We start from the raw sequence: 18,015 nt of genomic DNA on the forward strand, positions 1-18,015 counted from the left end.
CCTTAGAATAGACAATACAACCGCGATCTCGTACATCAATCGAGAAGGAGGAATTCAATACCCCCACTTAAATAAAGTAACAAGAGATATCTGGGATTGGTGCGAAAATAAAAACATATGGGTATTTGCGTCTTATATAAGTTCAAAAATGAACGTAGAAGCGGATGTAGAATCCCGCAGATTGGAACCGGAAACCGAATTCGAACTAAAAAACACAACTTTTCGAACGATTGTTGAAAAATTCGGGATGCCTGAGATAGACTTATTTGCAAGTCGAAAAAACGCGAAATGCAAAAAATACATTTCTTGGCGAAGAGACCCTGGGTCTGTAGCGGTAGACGCTTTTACGGTCCCATGGAACCAATATTTCTACGCTTTTCCACCCTTTTCACTAATTTTACGCACACTACAAAAAATCGAATGCGAAGAAGCGCAAGGGATCGTAGTAGTACCAGAGTGGCCAGCTCAACCATGGTACCCCAAATTTCAGGCAATGCTCGTTGCAGAGCCCATTGTCTTCAAACCTAATATTAACTTAATAATTTGTTCTAACAGGGAACCTCACGCAATTTGGCAGAACATTTCTCTGGTTGCCGGCAAGCTATCGAGCAGGCATTCGCAAGGAGAAAATTACCAGAAACCGCAATCCAGATCATGACATCATCCGTAAGCGAATCGTCGCTTAAACAATATGACGGCGCGTTAAAACGCTGGTGGATCCATTGTTCCGAGAATAACATTTCTCCATACGAAGCAACGGTGTCAGATATTTTAAAATTCCTCGCAAAAACATACGACACGGGAGCCTCCCATGGGTCGCTCAACACCCTCAGATCCGCAATTTCGCTTATTATCGGGCCGGAAGTGGGACAAGATCACCATATCAAAAGGTTTTTCAAAGCAGTACACAGCTTGAGACCAACAAGACCAAAATACGATTCAATCTGGGAACCAAAGATTGTTCTTAATTATTTCAAGTCTCTGCCAAAAAATGAAAATCTCTCGCTGAAAGATTTAACCATGAAACTGATTACCCTGCTAGCCTTAGTCACGGGACATAGGATGCAAACATACTCAAAAATAAACGTCGAGAATATTCAAAGAGTGGGAAATGCGTTCGAGATTAGAATCCCGGATCGAATCAAAACTACGGGCGCTAATCGAAAACAGCCGCTATTAATCATACCATTCTACGCGGAAGACGAAAAACTTTGTTCGGCATCAGCCTTACAAAACTATCTGGAGAGAACAAAAACCTCAAGAGGCTCCAAGATAGATCTCTTCCTATCGTTCAAAAAACCATTTCAAGCCGTCTCATCGCAAACCCTGAGTCGATGGGTCAAATTAACATTGAAAAATAGCGGAGTAAATACGGACAAATTTACAGCACACAGCACACGCTACGCATCCACGTCTACAGCGAAAAGAAACAACATCGATATAGAAACGATAAGAAAAACTGCAGGCTGGACAACGGGATCTGAAACCTTCGCAAAATTTTATCATTTAAATGTCAGTAGAGATAAGGATTCTTATGCACGAGCGATCTTGAACTCGCAATAATATTAGTAGTGTTAAGACACAACGTATAACACAAAACTAATAAATAATATTGGTTGCCGTTATTAGCTTTAAACATCTACCAGTTGATCTCGAGGAAGAGACGCGCAATACAATTAAATGATTAAACGAACTTACCAAGTGAAGTTCTATCATAATTGTATGAAGCGCCTCTTCCGAGATGATCAACACCCACCCAAAATACCCATCTAATAAACGATTACATACCCCTAATACAACGGCAACGCTTTCAGAGAATGTCTAGATCTAGGAAACAAAGGTGCAGGGCCGATTTTTTCGATATATAACTATGAAATATGTGGCGACATCGGTGTGGAGTAGGGGCACTACCAGTTGATCATCTCGGAAGAGGCGCTTCATACAATTATGATAGAACTTCACTTGGTAAGTTCGTTTAATCATTTAATTATATGAATGCACAGTATATATACAAATAAATGTATTTATATTTAATTATATTATTGTATAATGTACAAATATATATATATGTATATTATGATTTTCAATTTACTTTCAGAAAAAGAGAAATTCGCAAAAAAAAAAATTTTTTCCCAATAGATAAATTCATTAATAATTAATATAATTATTCAAAAAATCCTACGTATTTTTCAATTATTTGCTCACATAATAATTAGAATGTAAATATTATCAGTTGAGACGAATGATTTATTTAAATCAATTCTTTTCTTATTTCATTAAATTATTTAACTTAATCACCTTTATTTATATTTAATTATATTAATCTATAATATACACATATAAACATATATACATATATAATAAGATACATATATATTGTGACGTGGATTTTTCTGCACCTCGATCACTCGGAGCAAATAACCGAGAACTTACCTCGTACACAATAAATCGGCGTCCACGATGTACCCTGGACCTAAAACAATACCGCGAGATTTGTTGGGCGCCTGGCGTGATTAACACGCCTCGAAATCGGTAATGCGAAATATCGCGACCATATACTCGATAGCTCAGTACCGCGGAGAGGGGAGGGGTAAATTTTGGGTAGAGAGAGATGTAACACAAGTAAGCCAATGCGTGGTTTGGCCAAATCACTATAAAATTCCAATAATATATTTCTCGTTAGCGATGGTACAAAAAAAAAATTAAAAATAAAAATAATCATACGACTGCGCAAGTCGTCCTTCGCGATTCCAAATACAACGGGTTAAATTTAATCCAAAAGAAATAAGAAAGGGAGAAACAAACAAAATCAAAAAAATAAAAAAAAAATGAATAAATCTAGGAGACCTCTACGGCCTTCTTGCGCTAGTCGCCGTCTTAACAATATCTTAACTCGCAAAAACCAAAAACAAAATCGGACTCGACGCGCTGCCCGCGATCGGCCTCAACTACGACGCTAATCGTTACTTAATTATAAACTGCTAAACAAAAACGTAATCTAGATCGTACTCGACGCGCTAATCGCAGTTCTGATTAAATCTAGCTGGTATTTTATTTCTACGGGCGCTAGTCGCCACTTTGCTGATGCACAATAATGCATAAACTAAATCAAAAAGGACGTGCCTCGACGCGCTAATCGCGACCAAATTAATCGCTCTAGAAAGCTTTTCTAATCGCGCGAGTGTATAGCGTATTATGACGCATCCGAGCTCAAGTCGAAGTCTCTATTCCCTCTAAGTTCACCACCCTTTTTACGTACGCAGACTCGACGAGACCCTGTGCAGCGGAATTTGGCCACACTCAATTTCACTCCGAAATTGTTCCCCACGCGAAACCGTGACTCGACGCGAGACTTTACAGGGATCCCCTTGACTCTACGCGTTATCGCGAAAACTCAGGCTACGGTCATCCTCAAGGAGATCGGCAAACAGATTTCGAGCGCTCCTCTAACTCTAAAATTGCGTGGGCCGACCGTTTATCGGTGTGCCAATTTAACTTGCGCTCAAAATATGCCCGCAAAGAATTATGAGCGCTTACCGCTCCTCAGCCACACCAGAAACTCCCCTACGCCTGTCTCAGCCATCCCAAACACAATAACTTTACTTTTTCTACACTTTCTCGCCACTAACGCTATCGGTCGCCAGGACTCAAGTGCCGGGTCCTGCAAATCGGAGCCGCAATTCGAACATGCCCCGAACATAGGCGTCATCCCTAGTCAAAATTTTCCCGCTCGCATTGGGGTTCTCGTTACGCAATTCTTACAATCTAGCGTATCGCTATCGTTGGATTCCGCTGTCGCGGGGTGTTGATTGGCTGACCAGTCTCGTGTACCCCGTAGCTTGGCAGTGGCGTGGTGATGACTTCGCGAGGGCACCTGTCGTCAGTTAGGCGACGGAGGGGGGGGGCTACGGCTCGCCGGCCACCAACGGGAATCTCGTCCGCCTTGGATTCCCTCGCGGCAGAGCTCTCCGTTGACGCTCTCTCCGTAGCCTCGTGCGAGGCCCTCCTTTCGTCGCGATCCGCCGCGATTGCCATCCAGTAACATCGTTCGAATTTGCTGCCGATCCCCTGTCCGAAGCCGCATTTACTCGCCACCCAAAAAAAAAATAAACAAAATTCCTGAAAAGTCTTATTCGCTAAACCGGCGATGGTCCCCTCTTAGAGTCTCGGATGCGTGACTATTGTCCTGGCGCTCTTTTTCGAAATGAGCCGCGGTCTACTTCGCGTGCTCCCTAAGTCTGTGGTCCGTCTAGAGTTCGGGGAGCCGTGTGGAACGCGCAGTAAAACTGCCACGTTACAATATATATATATATTATAATTTTGAATTTACTTTTAAAAGAAAAGAAATTTTCGATGAAAAAATTTTTTTTACGATAATGAAATTCATCAAAAAGAAAAATAATATTATTGAAAAGATCCTGAATATTTTTTAATTATTTGCTCGCATATTGATTGAAAAGAAAATATTATTCATTAGCAAAAATAATTTATTTAATCAATTATGTCCTTTTCTTATCAAATTATTTGACATAATTACCTCCATTCATATTTAATTATAATAATGTATAATATACATCGAAATAAATGTATTTTTATTCAATTATATTTATGTATAATATACAAATATAAACATACATACATATATAATGGTATACATATACATATATATATTATAATTTTGAATTCACTTTTAGAAGAAGAAAAATTTACAAAAAAAAATTTTTTCACAATAATTAAATTCATAACAAATGAATATGGTTATTGAAAAGATCCTGTATATTTTCTAATTATTGGCCCACATATTAATTAAAGAAAATATATTATTCATTGAGAGAAACAATTTATTCAATCAATTATTTTCTATTTTTATTGAGTTATTTGACTTAATTACCTCCACTTATACTAAATTATATTAATTTATAATACATATATAATCTTATGAATATATCACAGTAATTAAATTCATTCAAAATAAATGTAATTATCCAAAAAATCCTACGTATTTCTCAACTATTCGCTCACATATTAATTAAGATATGAATATGATCCGTTAGGAAAGATAATTTATTTGAATTGATTATTTCCTTATTTTATTGAATTATTTAACTTAATTACCTCCATTTATATTCAATTACATCAATGTATAATATACGTATATATACATTTATACATATATAATAATATACATACATATATATATATTATAATTTTGAATTTACTCCTAAAAAGAAAACAAATTTTGGAAAAAAAAATTTTGTTTTCGATAATTAAATTCATCGAAAATAAATATAATTATTGAATAGATCCTGTATATTTTTCAATTATTTACTCTCATAATCATTGAAATAAAAATATTATTTATTAGAAAAAACAATTCATTTCAATCAACTATTCCCTTTTTTCATTTAATTATTTGACTTGATTATCTCCATTTATATTTAATTATATCAATGTAGATTATATATATGAATGAATGTATTTATATTCAATTATATTAATGTATAAAATGAAAATTCATACATACATATATATATTACGATTTTTAATTTACTTTTAAAAAAAGAAAAATTTGAAGAAAAAAAACTTTTTCACAGTAATTAAATTCATTAAAAATAAATATAATTATTCAAAAAAATCCTGTGTATTTTTCAATTATTTGCTCACATATTAATTAAAATATAAATATTATCCGTCAAACGAAATAATTTATTTGATTCAATCATTTGCTTATTTTATTGAATTATTTAACCTAATTACCTCCATTCATATTCATTTGTATTAATGTATAATATACATATATATATATATACGTACATATATATACATATATACATATATACATATATACAAAGATATGTATGTATATGTATATTATACATGATTATAATTGAATATAAATGGAGGTGATTAAGTTAAATAACTTAATAAATTGAGAAAATAATTGATTCAAATAAATTATTTTTCTTAACTGATGATATTTATAGTTCAATGATTATGTGAGCAAATTATTGAAAAATACGTAGGATTTTTTGAATAATTATATTTATTTTGATTAAATTTAATTATTGCGGAAAAATATTTTTTTTTTCAAATTTCTCTTTTTTTAAAAATAAATGGAAAATCGTAATATACGTATATGTATATATTTGAATATCACACATTAAATATACTTGAATATAAATGGAGACAATCAAGTCAAATAATTAAATAAAAAAAGAAAATAGTTGATTGAAATCAATTGTTTTTCCTAATAAATAATATTTTTATTTCAAATAATATGCGAGTAAATAATTGAAAAACATACAGGATCTTTTCAATAATTAAATTTATTTTCAATGAATTTAAGTATAGTAAAAAAAATTTTTTCTTCAAAAATTCTTTTTTTTTTTAGAAGTAAATTGGAAATTATAATATATATATATATATATATATATATATATATATATGTTTATTATTATATATGTATATATGTATATATATGTACATCATACATTAATATGATTGAATATAAATGCAGGTAATTAAGTTAAATAATTTAATAAAATAAGAAAATAATTGATTTGATTAAACTATTTTTCCTAACGGATAATATTTGTATCTTCATTAATATGTGAGCAAATAATTGAAAAATACATAGGATTTCTTGGATAATTGGATTTATTTGTAACGAATTTAATGATAGTGAGAAAATTTGTTTTTTTTTAAATTTGTCGTTTTTTAAAAGTCAATCAAAAATCATAATATATATATATATATATATATATATATATATATATATATATATATATATATATATATATATATATATATATATGTATATATTTTAATTTTATACAATAATATAATTAAATATAAATGGAGGTAATTGAGTGAAATAATTTAATAGAATAAGGAAATAATTGATTTGAAGAGATTATTTTTCTTAACGGATGATATTTATATTTCAAATAATATGTGAGCAAATAATTGAAAAATACATAGGATTTCTTGAATAATTATATTTATTTTTGATGAATTCAATTACCGTAAAAAAATTTTTTTTTCTTCAAATTTCTCTTTTTTTAAAAGTGAATTAAAAATCATGATATATATATGTATATATTTGAATTTCATACATTATCATAATTGAATAAAAACACATTCATTTATATATATATTAAACATTAATATAATTAAATATAAATGGAGATAATCAAGTCAAATAATTTAATCAAAGAAGGAAATAGTTGATTGAAATTAATTGTTCTTCCCCGTTAATAATATTTTTATTTCGAATAATATGTAAATAAATAATTGAGAGACATACGGGATCTTTTCAATAAGTATATTCATTTTTAATGAATTTAATTATCGTGAAAAAAATTTTTTTCTCAGAAATTTCTTTCTCTTCTAGAAGTAAATTCAAAATTATAATGTATATATATACATGTTTATTATTATATATGTATATGTGTATATATGTGTATAATATACATTAATATAATTGAATATAAACCTAGGTAATTGAGTGAAATAATTCAATAGAATAAGCAAATAATTGATTTAAATAAATTATTTTTTCTAACAGATAATATTTATATTTTAAATAATATGTGAGCAAATAATTAAAAAATGCATAGGATTTTTTGAACATTTATGTTTATTTTTGATGAATTTAATTACTGTAAAGAAATTTTTTTTTTTCAAACTTCTCTTTTTTTAAAAGTAAATTAAAAATCACAATATATATATATATATATATATGTATATATTTGAATATTATACATTAATGTAATTGAATATAAATGGAGGTAATTAAGTTAAATAATTCGATAGAATAAGGAAATAATTGATTTGAATAAATTATTTTTCCTAACGGATAATACTTGAATCTTAATTATTATGTCAGCAAATAATTAACAAATACGTAGGATTTTTTGAATGATTATATTTATTTTTAATGAATTCAATGAGTGTAGGAAAATTTTTTTTTTCAAATTTCTCTTTTTTTAAAAGTAAACTGAGAATCATAATATATATACATGTATATATTTGAATATTATACATTGATATAATTAAATATAAATACATTTATTCATATATATCATACATTATTATAATTGAATATAGATAGAGGTAATTATGTCAAATAATTTGATAAGAAAAGAAAATAATTGATTAAATAAATTTTTATTTCAATGAATAATATTTTCATTCTGATTAATATGTGAGCAAATAATCAAAAAATATATAGGATCTTTCCAATAACCATATTTATTTTTAATGAATTTAATTATCGTAAAAAAATTTTTCTTTCGAAAATTTCTTTTTTTTTCAGAAGTAAATTCAAACTTATGATGTATATATATACATGTTTATTATCATGTATGTATATGTGTATATATATGTATTACATACATCGATATAATTGAATATAAATGGAGGTAATTAAGTTAAATAATTTAATGAAATAAGGGAATAATTGATTTATATAAATTATTTTTCCCAACGAATAACATTAATATCTCAATTAATATGTGAGCAAATAATTGAAAAATACGTAGGATTTTTTGTATAATTATATTTATTTTCAATGAATTTAATAATTGTGAAAAAATTTTTTTTTTTTCAAATTTCTCTTTTTTTAAAAATGAATGAAAAATCATAATATATATATATGTATATATTTGAATATTATACATTGATATAATTGAATATAAATGGAGGCAATTAAGTTAAATAATTTAATAGAATAAGGAAATAATTGATTTGAATAAATTATCTTTCTTTACGAATGATATTTATATTTTAATTGATATGTGAGCAAATAACTAGAAAATATTCAGGATCTCTTTAATAACTATATTTATTTTCGATGAATTTCATTATTGTAAAAAAAATTTTTTTTCCGAAAATTTCTTTTTCTTTGAAAAGTCAATTCAAATTTTTGTTATACACATGTATATATGTATATACACTTCTCGCAAAAATTAAGGGAACAACAAAATCTTCGAAATTTTTTGATGATTTTTAACAGGCGGTATTGCAGTGAAAAATGGTCGTACAAGAAATAGAAGAACCAAGCTTTTGAAACTTGAAGACTCTAGTTTTTGAATTTTCTGGTCAAAAATTTTTCGAAGCACTATTAGCCATGCAATCCTTGGATGAAGCACGAAGAAAAAATTTTCAAAATTTTTACATTTTTTTTTTCGCTCTACGAGCATGGAAAAATTTTTCCAAGCTAAACCAATGCATAGGTCGCATAACCTGTTTATTCAGCCTCAAGATGTTTTTTTTTAAGCCTCGATACGACCATTTGTCTTCGAGATATCGAATTTTGAATGCCAAAGGATCCTTTTTTCCTCAACTGCCGATATCTCTAGAACTACTGGTCGCCTAGCGAGCCAAAGGGCAGTTTCTTTTTCTGCAGAAAATTTCCTACAAAAATCTGTCAAGGTTGATGTCAAAAAAAATTTTTTTTCACCTTCAGCGTTAACGTGAAAAAAGAGCAAAAAAATGCCATTTTGCCTTTTTTTTGGATAATCGACTGTATCTTCGTTAATATTGGGGGGACAGCTCAGGTTAGAAGAAAATTTTACAGCCTAATGTACCCCAAAGGTCCCCCTAAATCGGTAGATCGATCGGTTCAGCGGTTTTCCTGGACCGATTGATTGAAATTTTGAAAAAATTAAGGGAACAAGGCTTTTGTTTCTTAAGGAACCTTGTTCTCCCAATTTTTTCAAAATTTCAATCAATCGGTCCAGGAAAACCGCTGAACCGATCGATCTACTGATTAAGGGGGACCTTTGGGGTACATTAGGCTGTGAAATTTTCTTCTAACTTAAGCTTTCCCCCCAATATTGACGAAGATACAGTCGATTATCCAAAAAAAGGCAAAATGGCATTTTTTTGCTCTTTTTTCACGTTAACGCTACAGGTGGAAAAAAATTTTTTTTGACATCAACCTTGACAGATTTTTGTAGATAATTTTCTGCAGAAAAAGAAACTGCCCTTCGGCTCGCTGTGCGACCAGTAGTTCCAGAGATATCGGCAGTTGAGTGAAAAAGGATCCTTTGGCATTCAAAATTCGATATCTCAAAGACAAATGGTCGTATCGAGGTTTAAAAAAAAGCATTTTTAAGCTGAATGAACAGGCTATGCGACCTATGCATTGGTTTGGCTCGGAAAAATTTTTCCATGCCCGTAGAGCGAAAAAAAAAATGTAAAAAATTTTGAAAATTTTTTCTTCGTGCTTTATCCAAGGATTGCATGGCTCCCCTACGTCGGCTGTCACCTTGTCGTGGTGTAGGGGCTTGACGGCCGCGATGAATCTTGGGGATCCGACGCTCCGGGGCTTCAAACCTTGTGGCGGAAGTGACTCTAGACGAGCGTCCACTAAGAACAGTCGGCTCAGCCTCTTGGGGCTGGGTGTATGAATGGTGATCTGAATGGGCGATGCGTACATGGGATGCGGTTGGGGCTCCTGGGGCGATTTCTCAGAGACTAACCAAGGAAGGAGTAGTTGCCGACCGACCGGGGCTGCGGGTGAAGTCAGTACCTTTACCGGACCTCTGTGGCGTACTACGGGTAAACGTTAGTCCACGGAACCTCGGTTCCCTGGCGAAGGTCCCAGGAAACCACATGTTCAACGTGGGAGAACCGCTCCCTGCAGCTGACTGGAGCCAATCTGGGAGTCAAACCTGGTGCCCTGGGCGCATGCGTGGAGGATTACCTGGTCAGTATTTCCTCATACCCGATGTCCGGTAGGGCAAATCCGGCAAGGTCTTACTCGGCCGGTGGCCTACCCTGTTTCGGATTAGCAGGGGAATCCCCGGCCGGACGACTGAAAAGAGCTAGGGATGGGGGGTTCGCATGGATAGGGCAGACCACCCGATAAACCGATAGCGGCTTCCATGCGAGGGGATATGATTTTTTCCGGCGGGGAAAGATGCCACACCGCGGTGTGGCTGCCATGATGGCCGAACCGTCGTAATCAGACCAACACTTTAATATGGATAATTTAACATGGAGTAGGCAGAAGGTGAAGCAAGGAGAGGTGCAAGAGCACCTGAATAGCAAGGGCACGCGGGGGGACGCGAGGGGCAGGGGCGCGCGCGCGCGAGGTCAAGCACTTGTGCGGGGTATTAGCTGGCCCCCTCTCAAAAGCACGGAGCCGGGGGTTACGCCAGGGCAGGCACCTGCACCCAACGTTTTGGCGGAGACTGTGGGGGGAATCAACGCACCGTCACAGGTGGTGCCCGAAGAGACACCCACACGACACGAGCAGCAGCAGGGGAACAAACGAAAGGGGGACGAGCTAACGCCGCCCGAGAACGTTGCACTCTCGGACGGAGAGCTCTTTCTTCCGCGCAGACTCGAGGGAGAAGGGAAAGAAAAATCGAGGCACCAAGCTGCGACTGCCGAGGGGAAGGGAACGGCCAGCCCCTCAGGCGAGGAGGAGGCAGCACGTACGCTTCTGGGAGCTCGCCCGAAGCGCAAGAAGAGATGCACAGCTACCGTCAAGGGAACCTACCTGGAAGACGACTCCGAAGCAGGGGAGTCTGGTTCAGAGTGGAGCGCGCAGGGCTCGAACCTACGGCCAACAAAGAACCCTTCAGTGGGAAAAAGGAAGGCCAAAGCCGCGGCTAGGTCCCCAAAGAAAATCCCGCAGGGGGCAGGCCCTGTGGAATACAGGCTCATGACAGCATCGGACCTTGGGGCACAACTAATGGAGTGGCTCGAGGATATAGACGCCGTAAGGATGAGGTGCAAATCCATGCAGGGTAGGCTGAGTGGGGAAATAAAGAGAAAGGTGGGTTTGGCGAAGGAGGCCCTACTTACACTCACCGTGAAAGCGGAGGCAGCAGGTGACCCCGCTCTCCTCCAGGCGCGCAACGCGGACCTAGAGGCTCAGTTGCGTGATACCCGTAGGGAAAGGGACGAGCTCCAACGGGAACTCGAGAAAAATCGAAAAGGCCGAGAGAGGCCTCAGACGGAAATAGCGAACCGGGCGACATGCTCATACGCACAGGCTGCCAGCAGGGGCCCTGTGGCGAGAGCCGGCGAGCGACGGTTGGAAGCCGCCCAAACGACGATGGTGCTTGACCTGGGAGCGGCCACTAGGAGGAGCGAGGTGGAGGCCAATGAAGGGCCGACGACAGCGACATCAGCCGGTGCTTCGGAGTTCGAACTTCGCCTAACGGGATCCGAACTTCGACTCATCCCGGACAGTGACAGGGTCAGGGACGAGGAGATGGCCAGACAGTCCGCGGCCCTGAAACAGGTACGAGAGGAGGTGGGCAGGATATCCCTCCTGCTCCTCGATGCCTCGAGGAAGAGCGGAGCAGCTGACCAAGACCCTCTTGGTAAGGGTACGGCACAACCTCGCGGCACGCAGGCCACCACGGAGAAAGTGCAGAGGTCCTCGGGTGACCGGGGTGCGACCGACACTCCGATGGAAGTCGATGCCGGCGCCGATGCAGAGAACGGTAGGGGCGGCTGGAGTACGAAAAGGAAGAGAAAAGGAAAGCGCCTTGGCGAGGGAGTGCCGAGTGGGGCAGCAGTGGAAGCCACACAGACTGCCCCAACAGGGGCCCTGCAGCGTACCGGGGAGGACGGACCCACGGTGGCTCGCCGTAGAGCACCGAGGACAGCAGCCGTTGCTATCAAAAGCAGAGAGGAGAACACCCCGTATGCGGAAATACTCAAGTTCGCACGCGAGAAAATACAACTCGCGGAGCTTGGTATAGAGGAGACGAGGATGCGGCGGGCAGCTAACGGGGGGGTTCTCATTGAGATTCCTGGCCCCGAGAATACGAGGAAGGCGGACGCTCTAGCGGCGCAGCTGACCAAAGTAATCCTTGATAAATACGGCAACGCAGTCTCAGTGACAAGGCCGGTTATCAAGGGCGAACTGAGAGTCCTGGGCTTGGATGACTCAGTGTCCACCGAGGAACTGGCTCGCACCCTAGCCGAGCAGGGTGGCTGTAAGGTGGAGGAGGTCCGTGTAGGTGTCCCGAGGAGGACACCGAATGGACTATACAGCGCGTGGGCACAGTGCCCCCTGAGGGCAGCTGTGGCTGTCGCGAAGAAGGGCAAGGTGAGGATCGGTTGGACCACGGCCAGGGTAGAGCTGCTGGAGGCGCGCCCCAGGCAATGCTACAAGTGCTGGGGCTTTGGCCATATAGGGAGTACGTGCAAGGCGTCGACAGAGCGCCGGGCCGCGTGCTACAGGTGCAGCGCTGAGGGCCACCAGGCGCGAGATTGCACGGCCAACCCCAAATGCGCGGTCTGCGAGGGGAGGGGGATAGACAGCGCCCACAGGATGGGTTCGGGACGTTGTACATCCGTCGGCGAACGGGGTCGGAGGCCCGCGACTAATGCAAGCGAGAATGGTCAGGTACATACAGTGTAACCTGAACCATAGCAGGGGGGCTCAGGACCTACTGAAGCAAGTAGTGCTCGAAAGGGAAATCGACGTGTGCCTCGTATCCGAGCCGTGCGCTACTCCGAGCGTGGCCACTTGGCTTAGCAGTGACGATGGCCGGGCGGCCATATACTGGAGGGCAGAGGGTAACGTCCGCGGGGGCTCGCTCGTCAAAAGGGGAAGAGGGTACGTGGCCGCTAAGTTCGGGGATATAATTGCCATATCGGTGTATATATCCCCGAACATTCTGATAGCGGAGTTCACCGAGCATCTGGAAGACCTGGCTCGGGTGATCCAGCTGGCGGGGAACAGTGGGAGGGGGGTACTGGTGGGGGGGGATTTCAATGCCCGCTCGCCGACCTGGGACCCGTCTGGGTCCAACCGAAGGGGAGAGCTGCTCGAGGAGTGGGCGGCATCATGCGGTGTACGTCTCCACAACACTGGGAGGACGGCGACATGCATTAGGGCACAGGGGTCATCCGTCGTCGACCTGACGTGGTCGTCAGTTAATCTGGTACCCGTGATCAAGGGGTGGCGGGTGTTGGAGGAGACGGAAACACTATCCGACCACCGGTACATCTCGTACGAGGTCGGTACCCCTAGACGCGCAGAGCACAGGGGTAGAAAGGGCCACATGCGCTGGAACTGGTCGAAGTTCAGTCCGGAACATCTGACAGATGCTCTGTCCCTCACCCTTTCCTGGGGACCAACTGAAGGGGACTATACGACGCCAGAGGGCCTTGCAGGATGGATCGAGCGTGCCATGACGCAGGCCTGCGACGCAGCCGCGCCGAGAGCTCGCACGGGGAATCGCTCCAGGAAAGCGACATACTGGTGGAGCGAGGAGCTGGCCGACATACGCAGGTCCTGCATAGCGGCGAGGAGGCGCCTCGCTAGGAGAAGACGGACGGCTGATGACCGTCAGGAAAAAGAGGCCGAGTATCGGGCCGCCAAGAGGGTGCTCCGAGACGGCATAAAAGAGGCCAAGGCCAAGGCGTGGAGAGACCTCATCAGCTCCGTGGAAGCGGATCCATGGGGTCTCTCTTACAAATTGGTGCTAGGCAAACTGCGAAGCTCCCAAAGAGGGTTGACGGAGACGCTGGAGGAGGATACCCTCAGGAGCCTCCTTGATGCCCTCTTCCCGAGGGGTGATGGATGCGCTCCGAGGGCCCAGGGCGGCTGTCAGTGGGACGAACGGTGGGCGGTCACGGCGGACGAGGTTCGAGATGCGCTTAAAAAGGCATGCTCGCGCAATGTCGCCCCGGGACCGGATGGCGTTAAGGGAAGTGCGTGGGCGAGAGTTCCGGAGGGAATGATCGCACTACTGTCGAGGAATTTCAGCCTCTGCCTGCGAGAAGGAGTCGTTCCGCTGCCATGGAAGAAGGCTCGACTGGTGCTCATCCCTAAGGGGGGAGCACCCACCGGACCTATCCCCAAAGTAAGGCCGATATGCCTCCTGAACGAGGTGGGTAAAATGTTCGAGAGGATCCTGGTGGCTCGGCTGGGCAAATGGATGGAGGGGAATCCTCGGGCGCGCTTGTCCGAGGACCAGTACGGGTTTCGGGAAGGGCGATCCACGAACGATGCTAAGGGTGCGACGATTCGTGGAAAACGCCACGGAGAAGGGGGGCTACGCGGTGGCTGTGTCTCTCGACATCGCCAACGCATTCAATAGTTTGCCATGGCCGTCCATAAGGGACGCACTTAAAGACAAAGCGGCTCCGGAGTATCTTCGACGGGTCCTGGATTCCTACCTGTGGGACAGGCACGTGGAATACACAAACGGAGATGGAGAGCTGAGGAGTCTGGCAGTAACGGCCGGGGTCCACAGGGCTCGGTTCTCGGCCCCCTGCTATGGAACTTGACTTTCGACGAGGTTCTGCGGGGGGAGGGGATTGCAGACTGTGTTACTGTCTGCTACGCGGATGACACACTGGTTTTGAGTTCCGCCGGGGATCCATCCACAGCGGTAGCACTGGCAAATGCGATGGTAGCCAGGGTAGTCCGGCGAATTTCGGGCCTAGGCCTCACGGTGGCGGCGAGCAAGACCGAAGCTGTCCTATTCTGGCGCGTGAAAAGGGGGGAAGCACCAAACACCCCAGACGTCAGAGTTGGCGCGGAGAGGGTGCTACTGTCGGGGTCCATGAAGTACCTGGGGGTGCGACTGGATCCCGGCCTGACGTTCAAAGCGCACTTCGCGTCCATGGAGACTAGGCTAGGGGGTGTCACGAGGACACTAGCGAGGCTGATGCCAAACCTGAGGGGGCCATCTGAATCTAGGCGTAGGCTTTATGCGCAAACTCTATTCGCGGTAATAATGTACGGCGCTCCGGTGTGGGGGGATGTGGCGAGGTCCTCAAAGTACATCCAGCGAGTAATTACGAGGTGCCAGAGAAGGATATGCGCAAGAGTAGTTGCGGCATATCGCACGGCCTCCTTCGTGGCCGTTTCGATGCTGGCCAGGACCCCGCCACTATATCTAGTGGCTGATGCGTACAAGCGCACATTCCATAGAGTGCGTGAACTGCGGTCGACCAGGACGTGGTCCCAGAGCATGGTCAAAGTGATTAGGGAGGAGGAACTGCGCGTAGCCCGCGAGCAATGGAGGGTGGACCTCGGAAGTGCGGGGCTCCCCAGCGAGAGGTTGAGGTTAGCTATCCTAGCGAACTGGACGGGATGGTTCGACAGGGCACACGGGAGCATGACTTTCCGTGTGACCCAAGTCTTGACAGGCCACGGGTACTTCGCGGATTTCTTATATAGAATAGGGAAGACGGAGAGGCCGACCTGCTGGTACTGCCGGCTGGAGGAAGACACGGTGAGCCACACGGTGGAGGCGTGCCCCGCGTGGAGAGACGAGAGGAATGCCCTAAAGCGCGCCGTAGGGGAGGATCTGACACAGCCTGGCCTGATCAGGGCTATGGTAGGGTCGAGAAAGGGATGGGTGGCGGTGGCTAGCTTCGCGGAGCGGGTCATGACGGCCAAGGAACAGCGGGAGCGGCTACGACAGCGAACACGGCGCAGCGTGCACCGCGCGACCCGCTTGAGCGGGAGAAATGGGGGTGGTTCGCGTGTAAGCGTGGGCATGACGTAGGCTCGGACCTACACGGGCAGGGGTCCAAACGGATTTGCGGGACGGGACACCGGTCGACCTCAGCCCGGTCCTTTGGGTCGGGGTCGTGGTTCGGAGGTGAAGGGGAGAGGAGGGGTGCAGGGCAACTTGGAATCTGGTGCCAGGATAGGTGAGACGCTAGGCGATAGGGTGACGTTAGGGTCGTTCCGGCCTTGCCCCCTCTTCTTCTTCTTCTTCTTCTGCCTCTCTCTCTTCGTCCCCCGGCCCGGGGACGGTGGATGTGACGGTCGCGCCGGATCCATCTTCCCCCGGATCCGCAAGGGCAGGGCGCTCGTTATCGCGAACATCGAGCACCGAGTGGGGGTCTCCATTCGCTTGACAGCTCCGTTAAGCGGAGCTTTCGTCGTAGCGACAACAGAAGATGCCCCACCAGCGGGCAGGGTCGTCCTTCGCAAAAGGACACTGAGCGTAGGATGCAGCGGGGGGGAGCCGGGAGGCGCAACTCCCGGATAGGCGTTGAAGTAAGGTCCGCGCGTAACCGCGAAGGTGCCGGGGGGATCCCTGAGGTTATGCCTCGCGCGGTTCCGGGGAGTCCCCCCTACTCGTACCAGAGTGGCCGCTGGTTTTTTAGTGGGTGCGAGTCCCACACTACCCTGAAGCTTCTTGCGCGAAGCTCCAGGGTGTGCATAAGGCATTTTTACCAGCGTTATCAAAAAAAAAAAAAAAAAAAAGGATTGCATGGCTAATAGTGCTTTGAAAAATTTTGAATCCAACAATTCGAAGACTAGAGTCTTCAAGCTTCAAAAGCTTTGTTTTTTTATTTCTTGTACGACCATTTTTCACTGAAATACAGCCTGTTGAAATTCACCACAAAATTTCGAAAATTTTGTTGTTCCCTTAATTTTTACGAGGAGTATATATATATACTTACAATCAGTCGGTGCCCAAGATATAATTGCTTCAATAATGGTATATGTATAAATATTTAGCCATAACTAAGCTCAATTAACATACGTCCAGAAAATTTCTAAAACTTATTTGTGCAAGTCCTTCCATGTAGTCATGTTACCATAATCAATTGAATTTGGACGATGCAAAGAATTTCAAGTAAAGACAAATTCGTACATCATTTAACATTGTAAATACGAATACTATTGCTTATTATATAAGTAGTATATAGTTTATAGGAAGACGCTTCTTCTAACGCGACGTACAATACCGAAAAATAGTCTTTACGTAGTGAAATCTATAACTAATTTTTGAAGTTTCATTTTGTTCGGTTATCTCATTACTGGATTGCATTTTAACCCTCAAAATTATTAATTCTGAATTTGGATAACGGCTGTCTTTGATTTCCAATTTTTTAGTGAAGACATCTAATATTAAACATAGGTACAACATACAAGTTATTCGACTATATATATATATATATATATATATATATATATATGTATACTATACATTAATATAATTGAATATGAATACATTTATTTATATGTATATTATACATTAATATAATGGAATATAAATGGAGGTA

General features: G+C 41.5%; 1 long non-coding RNA gene across 1 annotated transcript; it reads left to right on the forward strand.

Annotated features, from left to right (window-relative positions):
* The first annotated feature begins 3,973 nt into the window (after window positions 1-3,973).
* On the forward strand, window positions 3,974-17,689 carry LOC124297040 (uncharacterized). The gene is made up of 3 exons (XR_006906510.1): window positions 3,974-3,985; window positions 13,084-13,088; window positions 17,479-17,689. It is a non-coding gene; the product is annotated as an uncharacterized LOC124297040 (long non-coding RNA).
* Window positions 17,690-18,015: the final 326 nt, after the last annotated feature.

The sequence above is a fragment of the Neodiprion virginianus genome, chromosome 2 (genome assembly GCF_021901495.1).
Source record: "Neodiprion virginianus isolate iyNeoVirg1 chromosome 2, iyNeoVirg1.1, whole genome shotgun sequence".
Lineage (NCBI taxonomy): Eukaryota > Metazoa > Arthropoda > Insecta > Hymenoptera > Diprionidae > Neodiprion > Neodiprion virginianus.